We start from the raw sequence: 24031 nt of genomic DNA, 5'->3' as shown, positions 1-24031 counted from the left end.
CTAGTACCAAAACTATTTATAATTATAAAAACAATGAATGTGCGTATTCGGCGTGGTCGGTGATAAAAATTACGAGAATAACAACAACAATTTAAAAGTGACGGGAGAGAGAAACACAAAGAGAGAGAAAGAGAGAGAGAGAAAGAGTGGGAGGGAGAGAAAGACAGAGAGAGGGGAGAGAGGAAGTAGAAAAAAACTCGTTGGGTTGATGACGCATGCGCCGACTACTCCAATCTTACAACAAAGCCTTTGTCCTGCTCAGCATCGAAACTCATGAGTTCACTAGACTTATATTCAATTTAACAACGATAACAACAACAACAAAATAATAATAATAATAATAATAATAATAATAATAATAATAAAATAATAATTTACAGAATAATAAGTAAAAATAAAATGTAACAATTGTGTTTACAATAAATAATAATAACAACTTTTGCAAAGAAAGGGGGAGAGAACCCCAGTAGAAAACCTCAGTTTTGATGATGACACAATGCGTTATTTGACCTTGACGAGATTCACTTAATTCTGCTTGAAAAGCCCCCCCCCCAAAGAAAAAACAAAAACAAACAACGATCGTTAAAACATCAACGAGTGTTTCCATAAAAAAAGCCAAGCAAAAAAAAAAAAAAAAAAAAGATTCAATAATGTAAGTATTACTTGAATTATTTCACATTTTGTGAATCTGTTTTTATTAATTTCCAAAAGGAAATGTAATAAGTCAGGTACGGGCAATTAATGACTGGTTCGGTTGGGGGTATGGTTTTTAACGCCGGTTAATCATAATAATTTTTTTAATTTTTTAGTACGTTTTTATTGTATTTTATTGTATTTGAATGATTATAGTTAATTTCTCAAAGAAAAAAAAGTGTGTGAAATAATAAAAAAAATAAATGGAATAATTTTATCTCAACTCTTTTTAGATTTCACGTAAAAATTAATTATGACAAAAATCGCGTTTACATTTTTCTGGCAAGAAAAATATGTTTTCTGGAATTATTTCCAAGTTAAGTATTAAGTTAAAGTCTTAAGATAATGAATTAATACAATAAATGTACTTAACTTTTGCAAAAAAAATTAATAAATATCCAAAAATATTTCACTGGTAGCAACGAGACTAGTTCATCGTATCAAAATAAACTCTGGCGGCAAAATTGAAATATGTATGGAAGGACAAATTAGACATAATTTATGTCTTTATTCCAGCATACCGAGCGACTTTTTTTTTTTTTAGTCGAAGACCCTCCTTCCTTCATTTAAAAATGCATGAAAGTTAATTAAATTCATTAATTATACTACTGACAATTTATTTATTGGAAAAAGAAAAGTTAGCACCATCATTTATTAATATTAATACAGAATAAAAATTAGTTAAGAAAACAATTTATAATCATTGAAAAAAATACAGACTTACGTCAAAATTTATCAGAATGGTTACGTAAAATGTAAAGTTGATAAACACAAACAGGCATGTAGCTGAAAAGAGGAGGAGGGTGGGCAAAACTGTACTTACTGACATGGAACGTTCGTATAATTTTTGCCATTTTTTAATTAAATTATTTTTCTATGTTCCTGTTTTTCAATTTGATTTTTTTAAACTTTATTTTCGAAGATTATATGAACATTGTTTTACGTTGATAATTATACGTTCTTGCGTGTAATGGAAATATTAGAATCTTACATGTAAAAATTACGTTAAAAATGTAAGCATAAAAAAGTAGAAATAATTTATGCAATTATAATTTTCTTTTGCGTGAAAATATTAAATAAACAATGTTGAATTCTATGATAATATTGGTAGTACGAAAAATTAATTTTTCTTCGAGTTATATCGAATTCATTAATACGGATTCAGGGGCTTTTTTCATAATGCTCCTGTAAAAATTATTTTATTTTTATTTTATTGTTAAATATTATGATGCTATATTTACATAAAAAAAAGCAAAAATAAATTCTTGCGTTTTTTATTTACTACTGAAAGCCATAACTTTAGTAAAGGTATTTTTTGTTTAAACAAAATAATACATTTTCACTATAATTTAAATAATAATAAGTAGTTCATTATATTCCGCGGTCATTATTTGATAAATACTGAAAATTTCATTAAAATTGGTTAATTTCCTGATTTGTGGTGAATTTTTAAGTAAAGGGAGGGGTCAAAATGTTTATACATTTTGAGCATCGGCATTCATTTTGCACGTACCTATAAGTTATGTATTTCAGCGACATAAATTATTTAACAGACAAAAATTTAAAAAAATTAAATACATTATTCGACACTAAAGCTGAAATAAAACCCGAAAAAATTTATTTTTTATTATTTTTTCAAAATTTTTTATTGGACTAAATGTACAATAATCGAGGCCGCCATCTTGTTTTGAAACTGTGGCCTTTCTAAGGCTTCACAGATTGGCCTTTTTGGAGCAAAACTTAGCTTTTTTAGCGTAAAAAGGCCAAATTTACAATCTTTAGAAAGGCCAAAATTCTTACTGTTTAGGAAAATTATTTAAAAATAAAAAATTATTCAAAATACTGTTTGAAACTCACTGAATAAATGTTACCGTTACATAGACTGACATATATTTGGTCAATTTCTAACAGTAATTTTTTTAGTTTGGACTCATTTTCCTAAACTTAACATATACTACAGTGAGTTTGTTGCCAAAACACTGCATGTTTTTCAAACTGATTAGACATTTTACATTAAATAAAAACACTAAAAACATATCCAGTTAGGTAGAAAAGTAACTTATCTTGCCTTTGATAACATTTATTTGTTATACATTTGTTTTTTGAAAACTTTTTCACATCTATGTGTTGAGTAAAACAAACCCAGTCACTCTTCTTATTTTCAAGTGTTTTTTAGTCGAAATACGATGCAGCCGGAATTCTGAAGAATTTATTATAATTATTGTTATAAGTTTACAACTAGGCACTACTTGCGTTTCAAACTTAAAAAACGCCTTAAAATAAGTAAAAGCACTAAAAACTTATTCAAGTAGCGCCAGTATTAATATTATGACCGCATATTGGTCAAGGGAGATAATTCAGCATGACGATGTTATTGAGAATTGTTGTCTGCCCCTTCCGTTTTGTGTTTAGTTCTTCAGTTTTGTTTGGAGTTTTTTTTTTTTTTTTTACAAAGGAGTCATCACTTATCAAGGTCTGGAGGCCACTCGAGGATATGTGTTAATGAGTGTACAGTAGTCAATGGGACGATATCATAGTAATCGTTAGTAGTGGAAATTTGATAAAATGGATTACAAAAGGGAATGTCTCATCAAGAACTTGTTTACATTGGACTTGAAGACGACCATATTGTAGTCAGCTAGAAAGCAGGAAAACGGAAGAGAGTTCCATAGGCATGCAGTTCTAAGAAAGAAGCTTTGTTCATGGAATCTCCGCCTGGGCTTAGGCACAGATAAAGAGTGGGGGGGGATTATTGATAGTGGTTTCAGCTAGACAAGTGTTTTTCACGAAAGTTGCTCTTTAGTTACCATTGCTCCCAGAGTGGCAACACCTGTTAGGGCATCTGGTGCTACCAGATCAGGCTGTCTGAAGATCCTGGCTTCCTGGCTCAAAATGCACTAAACATCACAGACGACTGGGGATCGCCTGTGAATTTAATATTCCCTTGACACCTCCTCCTTTGGAGGAAGCCGGTTCAACTCGCCCAGGTTGAATTCCATACCACCAACAACATCAACTCCAGTGGCATTCGTCCAGGATGTATTGATCTGACTCCTTCCATAGAATTGGCTGACTGGGATAGCTTCCGGACATTTATATCAGATCTACCTCTGCGTTCCATGTTTAAAAAGGATGTGCCCTCTATAGTATCAGACCTGACGAAATGGTTACTTGTAGGTATAAACCATTTTATACCCTCGAAAAAATTCCAGCAAAAACCTAAAAGCCAGCCGTGGTTCTCTCCAGAATGTGCTGCTGCCATTGCGCACAGAAATCACTTTTTCCACTGCTTCCAACGTAATAGATATACTGAGACTAAAGCCGCTATCAGGACTGCCAGCAACCATTGTAAAAAAGTAATAAAGAACACAAGAGAATTGTATGCCCAGTCCGTCAAGTCCAAAGTAGCTGAGCAGCGGCTTGGTACCCACCAATTTTGGCAAATAGCAAACAGAATCCTGAACAGAAGCCTGTGTTCTATCCCAACTATCATCAATGGACCTGAGGTAATCTCGTCAGAATCAGACAAAGCCAAACTCTTTGCCAAGAACTTTGCAGCTAATTCTACCCTTTGCGGCCTAGGCCGACAACCTCCAATATTTTCTTCTGTATCAAAAAAAAAGTGCTATGTGATATACAAATATCTGTACGTGATGTTGCCAAGCTAATCAAAAACCTTGATTCCAATAAAGCAACTGGCCCTGACGGTATTCCAATTATAGTACTCAAAAGACTTCAACCAGAACTAGCGCCCATCCTTACAAAACAGTTTAAGCATTATCTTAAGGAGAATTGCTTCCTGTCACCCTGGAAAATCTCATCAGTATGCCCTGTATTTAAGAATTCAGGTGATCGCTCATCTCCCTCTCAGTACAGGTTAATAAGTCTCCTGTGTGTCATGAGTAAGTTGCTGGAATCCGTGTTAAATACAGAAGTAATCAACTATCTCAGTAAACTAACCTTCTTAGTGACACGCAATATGGTTTCCATTCTGCTAGATCTACAGCAGATTTGCTTACAGTTATATCTCATAGGATTAGCGAATCTCTCGACAGAGACTACCTTTCTAGAGCAATTGCTCTTGACATATCAAAGGCCTTTCATAGAGTATGACATAAAGGTTTACTTCACAAGATCTCCAGCTACGGTATAGTTGGAAATGTCTTCTCAATTATTAAATCATTTCTCTCTGATAGGTTCATAAGAGTAGTGGTTGATGGGCATAAATCAGAAGCTCACAGTATTAATGCTGGATTCCTCAGGGGTTCATCCTGAGCCCAACTCTTTTCCTGGTCTACATTAATGATCTTCCAAATCACATCCTTACATCATTCATAGACATTTATGCTGATGACACAACTATCTATGGTAGCACATCTAAGACCATAAACGACCAAGTTCTCTCCGATTCTCTTTCCTCTGATCTTGATCAAGTGGTACAATGGGGAAAAAGGTGGCTTGTTACTTTTAATGCATCTAAAACCAAGCTTTTATCTTTACATCATTAACGCCCTGATCCCTATCTGGCATCAATTGAAATAAATGGGTCTCGTTTTGGGGAGGCCTCATGCTTTGACAAGCTTCTGGGCTTGACCTTTATTCCTGGTCTTAAATGGAACACATACATTAAATCCGTTACCAAGGCCGCTGAAAAAATGGTGGGATCCTTCTATCGATCCAGTAGATATCTCACTGCTGATGCAATTCTCTATCTATATAAGAGCCAGGTACATCCAAGGATGGAGTACTGTTTCCACATTTGATAGAGTTCAAAATAGACTTTGTAGCCTCAATGGGTATGTTCTTTTCTCCTCCCTGCAACCTCTTTCTCACAGAAGAGATGTTGCGAGTTGATCTCTGCCTTATCATTATTTTCATGGCAAGTGCTTGGCTGAGCTCCAATCTATGGTCCCCCTTCACCAAACTTTCACAAGAAACACCCGTCTAGCAGAAAACACTATCAATAATTTCCCCCACTCATTAGCTGTGCCTAAACCTAAACGTGGATTCCATGAGCAAAGCTTGTTTCTTAGAACTGCCCATCTATGGAATTGTCTTCCGTTTTCCTGCTTTCTAGCTAACTACAATATGGTTGTCTTCAAGTCTAATGTAAACAAGTTTTTGATGAGCCATTCCATATAAGTTAACAAATTTCTCGAATTTCCATTACTAACGATTACTATATTGTCCAATTTCTACTGTACACTCTTTAACCCTTATCCTCGAGTGGCCTCCTCGCCTTGACAAGTGGTGATGCTTATGTAAAAAAAAAAAGAACACATGACATCCTAAATGAACGTAGACCATGCACAATGGTCCGCAGCAGCCAAGGGCAGTCAGATCCGGGACCAGCAACGAACACCATAGACCTGTGGACCGGAGGTAAGTTCACCATCAGCTATGATAGTGTGAAACTATATCTTCAGGTGGCCTCCAGGGCATATTCACCAACCTTGGAGTGATTCAGGAGCTATCGCTTCAAAGATCAACTTTCCTGTGTTACAGCATGCAACGTGACTGAACCAATGAAGTCTTTTCTTTGAAAATTCTTGGTTGAGGAGGATGACCTCACGTATATTCCAAGTACTTGCTAGATATTCAACTATTTAAAAGATGGCCCATCAAAAAACTTAACAAGGTAATACGACTGACAATATTATATACATAGCAATATGTGAGCTGTTTAATCGCAAACAATTATGGACTCTATGGATAACATAAGGAAATGCTAATCCACTTTTTTTTATTATTAATTATTTGATTTTAATGAGTTGAGTCACTTTCAACCATAGAACACACAGTGTCACAGTCGAATGCAGATCATACATGATGGTCTGCAGATGGCTTAGATAGTTATGGGTGGTCAGTTACGGGACCAACAACAAACACCTTAGATATGTGGAGCAGAGGTAAGTTCAACGTCAGCTATGATAATGTGTCACCATATATTCACCAACAACTCTCTCACATTATAGCGTGATCAAACCAACAAAGTCTCCTCTTTAAAAGCTATTGGTTAAGTAGGATGATCTTGCAAATTATGAGAACTGTGTGACAAAATTTGTTAACATTGGACTTCTTTTTTTTTTCAATCAAGTTCACCACCTGGATCTAAAGTGGCTACTATTTGGAACCATGCCTAGGAAAGATTCACAAGATGCTGGCCCACACCACACCTAAACTCTCGCATATCAGTAGTCAGGGAAGCAGGTAGCAGGAATGGAATTCCAAAGTCTAGCTGTTCAAGGGAAGAAAACACTAGAGCAGAAAGCCCTCCGGCACCCAGGGACCTCAATGCTTAAGGAGCATGATCCCACTGTCAAACGAGTCTGTCAGGGTTATGTACATTGTAGGGGCACAAGTGCAGGGAAGCAGCCACAAAGTTTAAAAAATTATGTGTAAATCCAGTGCATAGTGTTCGCTGTACCCCCCTCGACGTAGATACTCCCGACAAACAGCCAAATCCCACCCCCACACAGTAGAAACCCCTAGGTGCAAGAAAGCCCTCAACTCCAACAGCTTCCTCCCCAGAACCACCAGGCTTTGGAACTCCCCTCCAGGATTCCGCTCTCCAACGGCACTGACACGCACGATTTTTACATTACTAATATAAATACACTTCTTTTACGTCGGCAAAAGTGTATTTATCCTGATAGTGCTTATTTCAATCAATAAATTTTTGTTAGAGCTGAGATACGTCCATTTTAATTCGAAAGTAAAAAACTGAATGAACTTTCTTGTCAACCTAATACAATTAGCATATGTTTATCAGCTATTTTCGGCAAATCGTCTCTTTGGGTAGTGTTTTAAGAATAAATGTCCAGATTCTTTTTAGTTAAGAGAAATAAATTATTTGAGAAAGATGTTTAAAATCTCAATTAACCCTTCCAATAACCCTAAATTCAGGTAACAACATTCCCTCCAAATTCCCTCACTTAATCCTCTTATAAACTGTAAGTTAATAAACCATAATTCATGTGCCTCATTCTAAAAAAAGAATACTGTACATCGAAGTTTTTACTAAAATGATTAGATGTCATTTAAACACTATCAGTCTAAGACTTACCGATCATTTTATCTTGGGTTGTAAGCCATGTTTAGTTTCAGAACAGTTTCCGATGGGTAGTTTTTCTATACAAGTCCTGGCGATGAATTCTTAGACAGTTCTGCACAGGTTCCAGACTTCATAATTTTGCAGCCAAAGAGCAGAGGATGCTTTTTGTGTTGACACGAGAAAAATATGTGCAAAGTTGCTAAAATGTTTTAATTTTTATGGAACGATTCTGGTTTCTGATTGGTCGATAGAAGAACATGAATTAATTTGAGTCGTTAGTTTCTAGCAGCAGCGTTTATAAATAGAATCTCCCAACTGTGAGGGACTCTGCCCCATTATGAATAAAAAGTATTGCAACATCTTACATTAAACTTATTTGTGAAACTGACACCTCACGCTAAATTCTAAACTATTTACCTAGTTTTTAGATAGAAGAGTCTTACACAGTTTTAAATCCAACGTGTTCACAATGGATTATATGTAATATATATATATATATATATATATATATATATATATATAGTCATCTACAGATGGATTTTCTCTCTTCAGTGCGACTAGACTAGTCACTACCTCAAGCCAAGATTAAAACTCGACAAACTTGGCTACAGTAAGCGCTTCTAACCCTTATGATATGTGGCTGCTGCTAATATATATTTATTATTTTTATTGTATTTCCTAATGAAATTTTATGTTGAGATATAAGAATTTATGTGTCAATTTTGAGTGTTTATTTGTAAGAGTGAGTAGAGTTAGGTAGTAAATTATGTAAATATATAGCAATGAAGCTACACAGTATCTTTAAACACACACATATATATATATATATATATATGTATATATATATATATATCAGAACTGAAATCATTACTTCGATATATTAATTGCCACACATATGTTTACAGTTACCCAAAGGTGCTGAGTTCAATCCTGAACAAAGGCAGTGAAAAAGTAACATTCAAAACAGAGAATCAGCAACTATGTCCCAGAGCCTAGCTGGAGTCTGAACACGGTACCCCCGTAATAATAATAAAGGGTTGCGTTCAAGACTCCTAACAAACGGTTCCCCAGTTTGATACAAAACACCTGATGAAGGCCAGAGGGCAAAACGGCCGAAACGTTGTGACGTTAACAAACAAGATGAGGAAGTCAGTCCGACAATCTCAATCAATGAAAACATCTCATCTAAAAAATACAGACAATTACTATGCCGGGTGTTTTGCTAGTATATATCTCAATCAATCTAATTAAATCCTGGGTGACGCAAGGTATTCTGTTAGTATACATTTCAATTAATCTAATTCAATCCAAGGCAACGCCTGATATTCTGCTAGTATATATTTGCATCCATCTCATTGGTTCCCAGGTGCCTGTGTAATCTGCTTGCATACATTTTCATGTACTTCATTCAATCCTGGGTGACTCTGGGTAATCTGTAAGTATATATGTGAACGTATCTTGTTGACTCCCATAATTCTAGTATATGTTTCAAATTTCAACAATTATTTTTCATAATTCAACCCACATTATCTTCCCCTGCTAACTAAAATAATAACTTTGATACATTTCACGTTTAATCATTTTTCATAATTCTTGGATATGTTACTTATTTTGACAATTATTTTCACGATTGGACCCATATTATCGTCCTCCCCCTCTTACTAAAGTAATAACTTTGATACATTGTCTGGACTGTTTATTTTATTACAAACACATCCATCATATAACTCACACTTCATCATTTTTCAGAATTCTTGGATATGTTACTAATTTCGACAATCATTTTTCATGATTTAACTCACATAATCACCACACCCTTATTAAAATAATAACTTTGCTACATTGTCTTGGCTGTGTCACGGGAAAGTTGTGCATAATGCAAAAGTGATCGTCCCCCCCTCTCTCTTTTTAAATTCAGTTTGAATATCTATCAGCCAGAACACCCCCCCCCATCCCATTGCTATCGAGACATTCAGCAAGAAATATCTACGTGTTAACCGCGGAAGAAAGCAAGTTAGACACCCCACCCCATCCTCTCACCAAGTCATTCGTCAAAATACGTGCCAAAGTCACAACGAGAATCCATCCAGACACCCCACTGCAACCCCAAACAAAGCAGCGTGTGGGGAAAAAAGAAGAAAAAAAGAAAAAGAAAAACAACTTTTGGCGAGATTGGCATCGGGGACAAAAAAGGTAGTTTTTCAAAAAGAGCTGGACACATCGTCGAATGAACGTCGATAATAAAAATGCGACAGACAGCAGCCGACATGATTCGCTTGATAGCTTGGAAATTCACTCGATTTAATCCTCATTGCCTAAACCGACAAGGGGATACAAAAAGACTATAAAATACCTTGGCTCAAAACCATCGGAGGGAGATATATCCTTAAGTGGAAAGGACGCATTGAGCAGCACCAACGCGACTTAAGCGGTGAAATGGTGTTTCTCTCAACTGAACCATATCCCTGGGACCGAAAAGCAAATTCACCAGAACTGCAGAATCACCTTGGTCCAAAACATGGGAAAGATGTGACCGACGTCGGTGGTTGACAAAACCAGCCCAAAAGAAATATGGTGGGAGACGAGTGAACAAGCAAACTCCAAAGGACGATGATTCGTGTGTTGGCAAAATGGAACTGCCTCATGTTATAACATCAAAATATTGTGTTTTGTCGGATACCAAACCATCGATTGAGTCACGTCTTCGCAGAGAAGTACTATTCAATTCCCCCCTCCCTATCTCGCAAATGTCGACTTGTTGGACTGAACTGTTTTTATTTTTATTTTGAAAGATTTCTACTGTCTCACCATAACTCAATCATTTTCCATGAAAGAAAAATAGAAAAGTTGACAGGGTATGGCATGAGGGTCTTCTCAGGAAAATTAAATCATATGGTATCACTGGTAGAATACTTTACATAATTAAATCCTTCTTAGATTAGAGAAAAATACAGGTTGTCCTCGACGGTCGTACATCTAAATAGTGTGATATAAATGCGGGAGTGCCTCAGGGGTCTATCATTGGACCTCTATTGTTCCTAATATTTATTAATGACCTCCCTGACAAAACTGCCTCTGAGATGGGTATATATGCTGATGACACCACACTCTACAACAGGCATGACAGGAAAACAAATGAACACATAACTAAAGAAATCACAAAAACACTAGAGGATGACCTCCAATCTGTAGTGGAATGGGGACATAAATGGATGGTCACATTCAATGCTGCCAAGACTAAACTGGTTTCCTTAAATAATTACAAGAAACCTTCTCTGCCACCAATAGCAATGGCCAGTGACTCCCTATCCAAGCAGTTTGAAAGATGTACATCTTTCAAACTACTTGGCCTAACGTTCACAGGAAACATGAGTTGGAACAATTATATTTAAAAAATTGCCAGGGCCGCTGCGAAAAAGGTAGGCTCTCTCTACCATGCTAGAAAACTACTGACATCTGAAAGTATCCTGTACCTCTATAAGGCCACTATTCACCCATGTATGGAGTATTGTTGTCACATTAGGGCTGCTGCATCTGCTGCTAGTCTCTCGCTCCTAGACAAGGTTCAAAAGAGAGTCACCAATCTGATAGGCCCTGAACTGGCATCTAAGCTTCAGCCTCTGTCCCATCGACGAAACATTGCATCCCTCTGCCTGTTCTACAAGTATTTTAATGGTGAATGCTCTGACGAACTGCAGACACTTGTGCCCCCACAACGTAGACACCCTCAACAAACCTGACAGGCAGCTAAATCCCACCCCCACACAGTAGAGATCCCTAGATGTAAAAGATCTTTCTACTTCAGTAGTTTCTTCTCCAGAACCGCTAGATTCTGGAATTCCATTCCAGGTCCCTGCTTCCCTAACTGTACTGACATGCAGAAGTTCGAGTGTAACGTGAACCGACATCTTGCTGCCCAAATCCCAACATAGTGCCCCAGTAGTTGCTGCCCCTGATAGTAGCCCCCTACACCAAAGTGGCAATGTGCCTTGTTTGGGGTGAAAATGTAATAAAAAAAAAAGTGGCTGTATTCATTTGAACAGTTTTCTTAAGTGTTGCTCCCCCCTTTATTGAGGCGTTGGACACTGTCTGCATGTTTCCTCATTATTATTTTTCTTTTAATATTTTGTCTTGATTTTCTTGAATTTTAACGCTCAATAAATGACATGCGCATAATATATATATATCTGTGTGTTCCGTTATTTATTGCCAGGTATTTTGTCAACCGTGAGTCTTATAAAAACATTCCACGATGAAAGTACTGTCCAGAACCTGGGTAAGTGCTAACTTGGCTGTAACAATTCCACGACTGGCACATATACTATTTTTTTCTTATTTTTTTATTTTATGATACGTTTTGGGGATGAATTCCTCTTTTGGGATTTTTCAACCAGGACGTATAGTCACAGCTGTTTATTTCATTACAAATAACTCACATTTCATTATTTTTTTATAATTCTTGGATATGTTACTAATTTTGACAATCATTTCTCATGATTTAACCCATATAATTACTAAAATAATAACTTTGAGACATTGTGTGGCTGGTTATTTCATTACAAACATACCAATCAAATAACTCACATTTCATTATTTTTCATAATTCTAAGATATGTTACTAATTTTCACAATCATGTTTCATGAGTTAACCCACATTATCACACACCTCTTACCAAAAAAATAACTTTGAGACATTGTCTGGCTGGTTATTTCATTACAAACACACCAGACAAATAACTTACATATCATCACTTTTCATAATTCTTGGATATGTTACTAATTTCAACAATAATTTTTCTGGATTTAACCCAAAGTATAGCCCAGCTATTACTAAAATAATAACTTTGATACATAATCTGGGCTGTCTATTTCTTTATGAACACACCAATCATATAACTCAAATTCATTAATTTTTAATAATTCTTAGGTATGTTACGTATTTCGACAATCATTTTTTATGATTTAACCCACATAATCAACCCCTTCTTACTAAAATAATAAATTTGAGACAATGTCTGGGCTGTTTATTTCATTATAAACACACCAATCAAAAAACTTACATTTCATCACTTTTCATAATTCTTGGATATGTTACTAATTTCGACAATCATTTTTCATGATTTACCCCACATAATCCCCTTCCTCTTACTAAAATAATAACTTTGAGCCATTGTCTGGCTGGTTATTTCATTAAGAACACGCCAATCAAATAACACATTTAATCATTTTTTATAATTTTTGGATATGTTACTTATTTTGACAATGATTTTTTATGATTTATCCCACATAATCCCCTTCCTCTTACTATAATAATAACTTTGAGGCATTGTATGGCTAATTATTTCCTCACACAAATCAAATACCTCACATTTCATCATTTTTCATAATTCTTGGATATGTTACTTAAACGATTTAAACAACATAATCCACCCTCTTACTATATAGGGTATTCCACTTTTATAAATATCCACCTATCTTATCTGATCCCAGATATTCTTTTAGGAAACATTCAACCTATCTCATCCAATCACAGGCAGTGTCGGGTATTTTGCTAGTACATTTATCCACCCATCTCATACAATCCCACACGACGCTGGGTATTCTGCTAGTACCAATATCCATATATCTATGCAATTTCAGGCGGCGCCTGGTATTCTGCTAGGACACATTCTGCCTAGTTCATCACATCCAGGGCAATGCCAGGTATTCTGCTAGTACATATATTCACCCATTTCATCCCATTCTGGGCTATGCCGGAGTATTCTATTACAAGTAAGTACCCAGCATGCACTGATTCATGGAATCAGCAGTTCAGCGATGTGATTTTTGGAATATGACATCTTGTCTCAATGTAGTACACGATAAATATATAAAATTCATCTTTTTATAATAGATGATAATGTCCGGTAGGAAATTACACTATATAATACGGTTACTTGGTCTTTTGGCTAAGATCAAAGTGTAGTATCTGTTCTTAGAATTCAAGCAGTCCCATCTTTTGCCCCCCCCCCTTTTCGGTAAACAGAGTTAAGATATCATATTTTTACTAATACTAAAAAGAAAATGTCCATTTGTTTTGTTTTGTTAACATGCCGACTTGTTTTTACGTGATTTTTGAAATGTTAAAATAAACACCCAGCATCCACTGATTCATGGAATCAGCAGTTAAGCGATGTGACTTTTGGAATATGATATGAAGTCTCAATTTAGTACACGATAAATATATAAAATTCATCTGTTTTTAATAGAAGATAATGTTCGGAAGGAAATGACACTATATAATATGGGTACTTTGTCTTTTGGCTAAGATCAATGTATAGTATCTGTTCTTTGAATTCAAGTGATCACATCTTTCGCCTTCTTCCCTCCTAACAGAAATGGGAGATTATATTGTTACTAATACTAAAAAGTAAATGGCCGTTTGTTTTTGTTTTTTGTAAACATGGCGACCGTTCCTCTCATCGCTTAATATTTTTAGCATAATCTTTTTTGTACTTATCATTTTCACTTGTCATTTGTCGTTTAACTCTCGGATTTTACTTTTTTAAGCTGATAATAACGTTGGTAACGTTTTCATAATGTGTAAGTTAATATTGTAATTTGTATGACAGTCACATTTTACCAATAAGAATCTCTTATAATATACATTGTTTTGTATACAGACATCGCAATTACAGCGTGCTGACGTCACATCACGTGACATGACTAAGCATTTTTTCAATTACGTATGAATATCATTAGATTATTACTTCATTACTACTTAAATACATAGAAAAAACGAAAAAATGTCACTCTTGTTGGGCCCCCTCTCTGCAGAAAAATGGTCAGCTGACCTACTGAGAGTTGACCGTTGGGTCCAAATCTTTGATATTTTTCGTCGGAAGGTTGGAGCTTCAATATTTGTAAATGTTGGTTGGGGCATTCGAAAGTTTTAGGCAAACATATAAACATGCATACACACAAACAGACGTTTGAGATTTATATATATAGATTATGTTTTGTAGGTGTAAACATGTTGCAAAATGTAAATATAATATAAATATTTTCTATTATTTGTTCATTTTTGTAATCATTTTTTGTAAAGCAGTTTTTGTTTCGATGTAAGGCAATAGTTTTTCTTTTCAATGTAGAAGAATTCATTTAATCTTGATTTCAAATTATTTGAATTTTAATCGTATTATTTCACATTCAGTATTTTTAATTATAAAAAGAACTAGATTTGATTTGTGTCAAAATATATAAAAAAAATGAGAATTTTATTAAAAATTTGTAATAATGTGAAATACAAACTGTTTATGCTTTCATTATTGAAAATTAAAATTAATGTATTTATCTTTTGCAGATTTATTCTGGAAAATGTAAACTGCCTATAATTATAACTAAAAACATCAAATTGAGCTTAAAAATAGACTGCTTCGTTGGTAAGAATTTTTTAATAACAGGTAATTATCCGAATTTGTCGAATATTTTATGTTTATTATTTCTTTAATAAACAATATTGACATAAACAGTGTTATTCATATTATTGTACTTCAAATAGAATACAATGTTTTACTAATTTAACATGTAAAATTTGACACAACATATTCTTTAAATTCTCTTTAAATATTGCATTCATATCTTTTACATTAAAGACATGAAATATTGCAATTGAAATTATGAAAAAATTAATGGATTAAAAAAATTCAAATTCAAAAAGAAAGTATGACAATTAAATTAAAATAAAGAAGGATAACATGTTAAAAATGAGGAGAAATTAAATTTAAATAATTTTTTCCTGTATTTTCATCTAACAATTTACGCTTTCCAGAAACATTTTTTATGTATTTTTTAAAAATATATATATATATAATTTTTGTAGAAAGCTCTTCCCACCCGCAAAAACACCTCCACTGAACAAAAAGTCTTGAAAAAATAAATAAATAAATTTGTACTTAGTTTGAATAATTTACGGTTAAAAAAGTAAAACTTTCATATTTTCTTGAAGAAAAAAAACAATCTTTTGTTGATAAATATTTTGCAAAAAAATTAAATAAATAAAAACATTTTAAGTTCTTTAAAGGTAGGCTTTTGTTATTTTTGATTATTGCATTTGTATTTTATTTTTCGTTTTTTTTTTAATTAGTCTGCATCTTTTACAATGCGTGGCTTGAACTGATGATTGCCAGTCTTGCCTGGTCAGTGGTTGACGGGAATTCCCGAGAATCTGGGTCAAATTATGAAAGAGTACAAAAAATGAATGTACTTAAAAAATTAAAACTATCTTGAAAGTAAAATACAAAACTGAACTAATTTTTTTCCAAAACTATATTGAAAGTAAAATACAAAACTGAACTAATTTTTTTCCAAAACTATAAACTAATTGTTTCCAAAACTATATTGAAAGTAAAATACAAAACTGAACTAATTGTTTCCAAAACTATATTGAAAGTAAAATACAAAACTGAACTAATTGTTTCCAAAACTATAAACTAATTGTTTCCAAAACTATATTGAAAGTAAAATACAAAACTGAACTAATTGTTTCCAAAACTATAAACTAATTGTTTCCAAAACTATATTGAAAGTAAAATACAAAACTGAACTAATTTTTTCCAAAACTATATTGAAAGTAAAATACAAAACTGAACTAATTTTTTCCAAAACTATATTGAAAGTAAAATACAAAACTGAACTAATTTTTTTCCAAAACTATAAACTAATTGTTTCCAAAACTATATTGAAAGTAAAATACAAAACTGAACTAATTGTTTCCAAAACTATATTGAAAGTAAAATACAAAACTGAACTAATTGTTTCCAAAACTATAAACTAATTGTTTCCAAAACTATATTGAAAGTAAAATACAAAAATATAAAAATATAAAGTAAAATATAAAAATTTGTAATAATGTGAAATACAAACTGTTTACGTCTTCATTATTGAAAATTAAAATTAATGTATTTATCTTTTGCAGATTTATTCTGGAAAATGTAAACTGCCTATAATTATAACTAAAAACATCAAATTGAGCTTAAAAAATAGACTGCTTCGTTGGTAAGAATTTTTTAATAACAGGTAATTATCCGAATTTGTCGAATATTTTATGTTTATTATTTCTTTAATAAATAATATTGACATAAACAGTGTTATTCATATTATTGTACTTTAAATAGAATACAATGTTTTACTAATTTAACATGTAAAATTTGACTCAACATATTCTTTAAATTCTCTTTAAATATTCTATTCATAACTTTTACATTAAAGACATGAAATATTGCAATTGAAATTATGAAAAAATTAATGGATTAAAAAAATTAAAATTCAAAAAGAAAGTATGACAATTAAATTAAAATAAAGAAGGATAACATGCTAAAAATGAGGAGAAATAAAATTTAAATAATTTTTTCCTGTACTTTCATCTAACAATTTACACTTTCCATAAACATATTTTTATGTATTTTTAAATATATATATATATATATATGTATTTTTAAATATATATATATATACATGTATTTTTAAATATATATATATATATATATATATATATATATATATATATATAATTTTTGTAGAAAGCTCTCCCCACCCTCAAAAAAACCTCCACTGAACAAAAAATCTTGAAAAAAAAAATTGTACTTAGTTTGAATAATTTACGGTTAAAAAAGTAAAACTTTCATATTTTCTTGAAGAAAAAAAAAACAAAACTTTTTGTTGATAAATATTTTGCAAAAAAATTAAATAAATAAAAACATTTTAAGTTCTTTAAAGGTAGGCTTTTGTTATTTTTGATTATTGCATTTGTATTTTTTTTTTTCGTTTTTTTTTTAATTAGTCTGCATCTTTTACAATGCGTGGCTTGAACTGATGATTGCCAGTCTTGCCTGGTCAGTGGTTGACGGGAATTCCCGAGAATCTGGGTCAAATTATGAAAGAGTACAAAGAATGAATGTACTTAAAAAAATTAAAACTATATTGAAAGTAAAATCCAAAACTAAACTAATTTTTTCCAATACTATATTGAAAGTAAAATCCAAAACTAAACTAATTTTTTCCAATACTATATTGAAAGTAAAATCCAAAACTAAACTAATTTTTTCCAATACTATATTGAAAGTAAAATCCAAAACTAAACTAATTTTTTCCAATACTATATTGAAAGTAAAATACAAAACTAAACTAATTTTTTCCAATACTATATTGAAAGTAAAATACAAAACTAAACTAATTTTTTCCAATACTATATTTAAAGTAAAATCCAAAACTAAACTAATTTTTTCCAATACTATATTGAAAGTAAAATACAAAACTAAACTAATTTTTTCCAATACTATATTGAAAGTAAAATCCAAAACTAAACTAATTTTTTCCAATACTATATTGAAAGTAAAATCCAAAACTAAACTAATTTTTTCCAATACTATATTGAAAGTAAAATCCAAAACTAAACTAATTTTTTCCAATACTATATTAAAAGTAAAATCCAAAACTAAACTAATTTTTTCCAATACTATATTGAAAGTAAAATACAAAACTAAACTAATTTTTTCCAATACTATATTGAAAGTAAAATCCAAAACTAAACTAATTTTTTCCAATACTATATTGAAAGTAAAATACAAAACTAAACTAATTTTTTCCAATACTATATTGAAAGTAAAATCCAAAACTAAACTAATTTTTTCCAATACTATATTGAAAGTAAAATCCAAAACTAAACTAATTTTTTCCAATACTATATTGAAAGTAAAATACAAAACTAAACTAATTTTTTCCAATACTATATTTAAAGTAAAATACAAAACTAAACTACTACATATAAACTGATTAAGTGGACTCTCGAGAACATGACGTTATATTAAAATTTAAACTTTTACTTTAACTGTAATCCTTGTAAAATGTTAATTTAATTGTAATTGCTTTTAAGTATTCCTTCAAGTGTAAATAAAACACTTTTTAAAATTAAATAAGAATTTATTTAATATAAACAATAAACAATGTATTTACAAATATTTTAATTGTCTTTAAATGTTCAAAAAATATGTATAACTTAATATCTATTCTTGAAATGTATCTTTTAATTCTTTTCTATCTTGCAGAATATCATTTATTTATGAGAAAAACAGTATCATTGGATTTGAATGGATCTACATTTTCTTGGTGACTTTTAATATGAAACTGTATTACAAAATATATTTAGAAAGTTCAAATTAGCTTTTATGAACAAGACAAATGTCTTTGTTTCTTCAAATTAAATCTTAATTTATATTTCATTGTACACTGTATCAAGTTTCTGACATAAAACGCAGATGATCGAATTGTATATAATAATGTCATTTTGAAACATTAGTTAAAATCTACTACTTTTCAAGTATCTGGTTCTTTTCTAACAAATATGCATAATTCATATGCAAACACATACAAGAAACAAAACACATTCTTCTAAATATGTGGCTCTTTCTTTAGTTTAATTTTCATGTATAAAGTCACAGCTTCGTACTAATAATATGAAGTCCCTTCAATGTGATGTAAATGTATATAAATTTCATTATCATTTGTTCTGAGTCCCACGTCATATATGTCTCCAATATAAACCACCTACTGTACAACATTCCGAGGGTGGAAAGAAAGTCCCCCACCAAAAAAAATGGTGGCCACAAAGTGGGTGCTCATTTTACGTTTTATTATTATAGAAAAGTGATCCCCCCTTTTTTTAAACTAACATTTCTTTATATTTTTCAAACTACTTGTTTGCCAGAATTTAAAACAATATTTTCGTTTTCAGCGCCCTTTAAAACACGTAAAAGTGTTAAGTTTAAATTTTTTTTCGAGGGTTGAGTGATTCTTTATATTTACCAAAAAATTTCAGTTTGATCAAATACTTTTTTGTTTTTTGTTTTCTTACAGAGGAAAATCAAATTTTGGTGAGATTGATCGTATCGTCGACATCTTGCCTATTTGGCCGATGAGGATGCCTTCAAACGAAAAATAATTAACAAAAGAAAAAATGAAAAAGGATTGAAAAAAGAAAAAAAAATTTCTAACAAATGTGCATAATTCATATGCAAACGCATACAAGAAATAAAACACATGCGGATACATCCTGAAGAGAATCATACTGGAGAGGATTCATATTCTTGTGAAGTATGTCCACTGAAAATTAATATGTTGCAACACATTCGAACACATACTGAGGAGAAACCATATTCTTGTGAAGTATGTGGCTCTTCTCTTGGAACAAAACAAAGTTTATTACAACACATGCGAACACATACAGGAGAGAAACCATATTCTTGTGAAGTATGCGGCTCTTCTTTTACACAGAAACAAAATATGTTGATACACATGCGAATACATACAGGAGAGAAACCATATTCTTGTGAAGTATGTGGCTCTTCCTTTACACATAAAAAAAGTATGTTGCAGCACATGCGAAAACATACTGGAGAGAAACCATATTCTTGTCAAGTATGTGGCTCTTCTCTTTCAACAAAACAAATGTTGTTACAACACATGCGAACCCATACAGGAGAGAAACCATATTCTTGTGAAATATGTAGCTCTTCTTTTACAACAAAAGAAGCTCTGTTGAAACATATGCGAACGCATACAGGAGAGAAACCTTATTCTTGTGAAGTATGTGGCGCTTCTTTTACACAGAAACAAAACATGTCGACACATATGCGAATACATACAGGAGAGAAACCATATTCTTGTGAAGTATGTGGCTCTTCCTTTACACATAAAAAAGGTATGTTGCAGCACATGCGAAAACATTCTGGAGAGAAACAATATTCTTGTGAAGTATGTGGTTCTTCTCTTTCAACAAAGGAAAGGTTGTTACAACACATGCAAAATCATACTGGACAGAAACCTCATTCTTGTGAAATATGTAGCTCTTCTTTTACAACAAAAGAAGGTGCACTGAAACATATGCGAACACATACAGGAGAGAAACCATATTCTTGTGAAGTATGCGGCTCTTCTTTTACACAGAAACAAAACATGTTGACACACATGCGAATACATACAGGAGAGAAACCATATTCTTGTGAAGTATGCGGCTCTTCTTTTACACTGAAACAAAATATGTTGCTACACATGCGAAAACATACTGGAGAGAAACCATATTCTTGTCAAGTATGTGGCTCTTCTCTTTCATCAAAACATAGTTTGTTACAACACATGCGAACACATACAGGAGAGAAACCGTATTCTTGTGAAACATGTGGCTCTTCCTTTACACAGAAAAAAAGTATGTTGAAGCACATGCAAACACATACTAGAAAGAAACCATATTCTTTTGAAGTATGTGCCTCTTCTTTTACACTTAAAAGCAATATGTTGCAACATATGGAAACATATGCTACAGAGAAAGCCACACAAACACAACTGTAAAAATACTTTACGTTAAATCCAGAAGAGGAATCTACTAACCATAGTCTATTGCATTTAACTTCTGCCTTCGATAGCTCTGTTAAGCAAGCTAATAAAAAAGTCAAGCCTTTACAATGAGAGTCAAGGTTTCTAACAAGGCTCAAACAATATTCAAGCACCTGAAGGACGACCTGCTTTTTATGGATGACCTGAAGCTGTATGCCAACTCAGACACTGACTTAAGTCCACTCTTACAGGTTGTTATAACTTTTCCAGAAATATTGAAATGAAGTTTGGTTAGGATAAATGTGCCAACTACGCCATCAAAGCTAGAAGAAAGGATCTAATGGAAAACGTACAGCTTGATGAAGATAGTGACATGAAAGACCTAAAATAGCATAAAATACAAATACCTTGGCATACAAGAAAACGATTCAATCCAGCATGCCAAGATGAGTGAGAAAATTAGCAGAGAATATTTTATAATATATATCTTGTGTAAGAAAAATCTATAAAGCAGAACTTACAAACAAAACATTAACAAACTAGCAATGCCTGTTATAGCATTAGCATTATCAACTGTCCACAAAAGGACATAAACAAACTGGACACTAAAATATGGAAAATGCTGACAAAATAACATACAAAAACATGTATCTGCCTAGACTGTATCTGCCTGATGTTGCATGGAGGTATTGGGCTCTCAGAGAGTGACCATCGACATCGTGAAACTATTGTGAGCACCAGACAATATCTGATGAGCTCCAAGAATCCAAACCTCAAAATAGTACATAAACACCATGAAATAAGTGCAAGCAGAACTACATTTCTCACGTTTTACAAATGAGACAAAATCAGAAAATGAGTTTGCTCCAAACATATCTCAAAAAGAATCGCCAGAAATACACAAACACATCCCTTCCAAAAAACTGAAAAATGGTTTGGATAATCAAATAAGTAATGATAATCAAGCAATCATTCTAATCAAAATTAAATAATCATGTTTATGATGATTAAGTAATCATTATAATGATAATTAAAAAAATCATACTTATGATAATTAAATGCGGGTCACAAAATCGAAGTAAAATAAGTCATGGAACAAAGAAAAGAAACACAATGCCAACGCTTCATATATATCTGACAGTTGGGCGTGCGTGTATGTGTCCATAGGCTCACTCCCACGTTCTCTCAAGGTTCGTCTGTCAGTCGTCAGCTCATCTTGATTCCTGTCTTGCTGTCAACTCTAAAATTGTTCATGTGTTGTCAATTGCCTCCCTCTATCAACTGACTTGTCAGACTCGTGAACTCAAATCCTCTACCCTACTTGTAGAAACTTTTTTTGCTGATGGTTGGGTATGGGTGTGTGTGTATGTGTCCATAGGATCACTCCCACGTTCTCTCAAGGCCAAGTCAGTCGTCAGCTCATCTTCCTGACTAAGTGAGCTCTAAAGTTGTCCATCTGTTGTCAATCGCGGCCTGCTATCAACTGATGGCCTCGTGAGCTCCGATCCCCCACCCCGGCTAACAAGAAACTGCCATTTCCTTTCTAAGCATCTCATTGACTCCCACATCAAGTGTTTTTGATTCTCTTTATCATCCATTCTACAGTTTTCTATTGTCCTTTGCCAAATCTAAAAGCTAGATCTAAAAATATCTACAGGTTCATTGTTTATCATTTCCTCTTCTTTGTTCATTGTTAATCATTTCTAATTTGTCTTTTCATCCTCCTTCTCAGCACTTAGTGACCCGAATCATCTTCATTGTATCACACACCTCCCATGCCAAACTTGTCATTTATTACATAAATTACAAAAACAAAATCATATTAACATAAATTATATACAATTCACACACATTACATCGATTCAAAACAAAAAACAACAAAGTAAAAATTGGACATATTATTTCTAAACCAAAATGACGGGTGTGTACTTGACGCTCTCAAAGAGTATTTGAGTGCCCTTAAAACATTCTGCAAAGCAATTCTTTTTTAGTCAGACTCCTACCCGTTGGTACATGCTTCTCATATCAGAGAGTAAAAATCAACCTCGCCCATCAATCGAGGTGGAAGCAAAAATAAACAAGAGGAATTTTAACCACCTACAAAATAACAGGCATTCGGCTATTTCGCCTTATCCCCTAAACAATCATAAGCAATCTAAATCATCATAATAGGCATTCTGGCCCCTTAAAAAAAGAAAGAATTTTAATCATCTCCACAATAACAAGAATTCTGCCATTTCGGCCCATCTCAATAGAAAACAAAACAAAGAAAAAACAGGAGAAATTTTTACAACCTCCATAATAACAGACATTCTGCCTTTTCTCCCCACCCCATATAAACAAAAAAAATCCTGACGAATTGTAATCACTTTCACTGTGACAGACACACTGCTACTCTCCTTTTTCCGTTTATTCTAAAATTTGTTTCTCTACTCTTTTTAATAAGAAGAACGGTCTTATGCATGTTTACTTAAACAACACATGCAAATTTGTTTTGTTAAAATGTCATTTCTTCAAATTTGTTTTGATAAAATGTCATTTCTTCTTTGAATAATGATTCAAAGAAGAAATGACATTTTAACAAAACAAATTTGTTTCTCTAATGTTTTTAAACACATAAAAACAATCATATAAATCAATGCACTAAAACCCACATCATGGAAAAATATATACGACATTAAAGAATTATAAGTTTCTTCCTGATTGTCGTTCTTATTTTCTTTAACAACTGATCCAAAGTCCTCGTGCAATTTTACATAGAGGAAACTTTTTTTTTGCTTTTATCTTTTAGAATTATGACCATTCGATAATAATCTTCTGTAAAAATAAAAATCTAACGACTAAAAAAATTACAGAGTGGAGTGAGTACCACTTCCAAACGTGCGTTTTTATTTTAATAAAATGGGGTGTCATATT

General features: G+C 32.6%; 1 long non-coding RNA gene across 5 annotated transcripts; it reads left to right on the top strand.

The window, feature by feature from the left end:
* Positions 1-23813, top strand: LOC145269566 (uncharacterized). 5 transcript variants are annotated; one of them, XR_013865103.1, is made up of 6 exons: positions 1-652; positions 11961-12023; positions 13388-13519; positions 15090-15189; positions 16704-16804; positions 19640-23813. It is a non-coding gene; the product is annotated as an uncharacterized LOC145269566 (long non-coding RNA). The 5 variants fall into 5 exon arrangements; XR_013865104.1 differs by lacking the exon at positions 13388-13519 and having other exon boundaries at positions 4-652; positions 16704-16783; XR_013865102.1 differs by lacking the exon at positions 13388-13519 and having other exon boundaries at positions 8-652.
* The last annotated feature ends 218 nt before the right edge of the window (positions 23814-24031 follow it).

Source organism: Euprymna scolopes, chromosome 45 (genome assembly GCF_053919585.1).
Source record: "Euprymna scolopes isolate OS-2025 chromosome 45, ASM5391958v1, whole genome shotgun sequence".
NCBI lineage: Eukaryota > Metazoa > Mollusca > Cephalopoda > Sepiida > Sepiolidae > Euprymna > Euprymna scolopes.
This window is presented reverse-complemented; position numbering and strand designations above follow the sequence as displayed.